This window comes from Tupaia chinensis, unplaced genomic scaffold, assembly GCF_000334495.1.
Source record: "Tupaia chinensis unplaced genomic scaffold, TupChi_1.0 Scaffold000071_1, whole genome shotgun sequence".
NCBI classification, from domain to species: Eukaryota; Metazoa; Chordata; class Mammalia; order Scandentia; family Tupaiidae; genus Tupaia; species Tupaia belangeri.
In genome coordinates this window covers 1-1,973 of record NW_006159531.1, presented here as the reverse complement: position 1 = coordinate 1,973, position 1,973 = coordinate 1, and the positions used below count along the sequence as shown (strand labels likewise).

General features: G+C 40.2%; 1 long non-coding RNA gene across 1 annotated transcript; it reads left to right on the top strand.

Moving 5' to 3' along the window:
- The first annotated feature begins 248 nt into the window (after window positions 1-248).
- LOC114005794 (uncharacterized) lies at window positions 249-1,818 on the top strand. Its single transcript, XR_003547612.1, has 2 exons — window positions 249-407; window positions 1,528-1,818. It is a non-coding gene; the product is annotated as an uncharacterized LOC114005794 (long non-coding RNA).
- The last annotated feature ends 155 nt before the right edge of the window (window positions 1,819-1,973 follow it).

The following is a 1,973-nucleotide window of genomic DNA, read 5'->3' as shown; positions in this document are numbered from 1 at the left end:
TTACGTACAACTTGTCAGCGATGAAATAATGTGTCCCATTACTACATTTACCCCTTTTTTGACGCTGAGACTACACATTTCTCTATATGCAGTTGACACTGGTTTAAATCATTTTTAAACAAGAATATCAATTCCGATGGGAACAATGTAGGATTTGGTGGAAAATTGTTTTGGAGTTGTAAGTAGATTGAAGAGACACCAATGGCTATTTCATGTACTTTTTTTTTTTTTCAAAGTGCGAGCTCTAGCCTTTGTGAAAAGAAAGGCAAGAAAAACGAAAACGGGCAATGGATCTCAAAAACCCTGACACTTGTGGAAATGTTGATCAAGCCTCATTCACCGACACCTGATCCACTAAAATTGACTGAGGACAAGGGATTTGATGAAACAGATTCAGATGAAGAAAGGTGCGTATCTATCACTTTTTGATTTCTCTCTGAAGGAATCTTAGCAGTGATGACGTTTTCTAGATAGGAAGCAGAATAATGTGCTGTCTTCAGCTCCAACACGGGAATACTCAATAGTTTATTCTATTGAGGAGTTGACTAAAATGAGAATAAGTGTCCTTGACAAAAAGCAGTTTCGTTCATGACCAGGGAAGCGTGACTGTGAGGTAAGTATAGACATGGCCTTGGAGAAGTACTAACGCTACAGGCAAGAGAGAACTGGGTGATAAATGAGGAATGTGGGATCCCAGGAAGTTTTCTTTTCTTTTTATTAAATTGTAAAACCGATTCCTGTAGAATATGTTTGTAAGCTGTCGGGAACAATCTAAAGTGCAGGACATGTTTTGCATATTTAAGTGTGTTTGATTGTGAAAGCCATAGAGGCCTTAATACACTATGTTTTAAGTATTGAACAAAAGTGACGGATAATTGTCCCGAAATCCTCACTTCATGTATTGTTTAAGCCCAGAGGACATTCCTTAAGAACTGATTTGGATGTGAAATATGTAATGTACTTCAACCTCCAAGAGATGATTGAAAAGTTGAAGTATCATGCCCAGATGGGCCTTAAAATAAGGGAAAGAAAAACCATGTCAACACTGAAGGCAGGCTGAATGGAACTTATGTCTTTAGATTCTTTCTTACCCCCAGTAATGCTTCAGTGCTCCCCAGAGACAGAAGCGTGGACATAGGAGGTTAGATAACATCCCCTGGGAGAAATGTCAAAGCCACGCTCCATTCGCCTACAGCCTCTGAAGAGAATTCAGGGCATGTGCATAAAGAGCCCGGCATATTCCTCAAGGTGCCAAGACTGAATCTTGAACTGCCCTGAGGGTCGTGTGGAATGTAGCCCTTCTATTCCACAGCATGTGTTGGTCCCTAGGTGGAAGAGTTATATCCCCCTTCATGTGTGTCTGATTATATCTTTCACAATATGATAACGAATAGCTGTGAGAGAGTAAGGTACTCTAAAATTCAGTGCTGCCAGTGGAAGTGGTTTAGAATCTGATGAAGAGAGAGGATTGATTTTGTCTTTAGTTTTTTGGGGTTTTTTGTTTGTTTGTTTCTTTTCTCTTTGGAGATATTATTGCTATAAGGTGCGGATGCTCCGCAGAAAGACAAGAAAGAAGGCAGGAATTCACTACCCGGATAGATGACCACGCTGCAATCCTTTCTCCCCCGTTCTCCTCTTAGCATCTTGGGAGGCAGATCCACACGTCCGAAGTTAGTTTAAGGCTCCATGTCCGGCACTCAAACTGCAGTGGACTCAATGGGAGTCTAGTGACAAGGCCTTAACGCCATCTGTCGAAACCAATATAAAGCCTTCTTTCCACTTACGTACAACTTGTCAGCGATGAAATAATGTGTCCCATTATTACATTTACCCCTTTTTTGATGCTGAGACTACACATTTCTTTATATGCAGTTGACCCTGGTTTCAATCATTTTTAAACAAGAATATCAATTCCGATGGGAAGGAATATTAATTCCGATAAGAACAATGTAGGATTTGGTGGAAAATTGTTT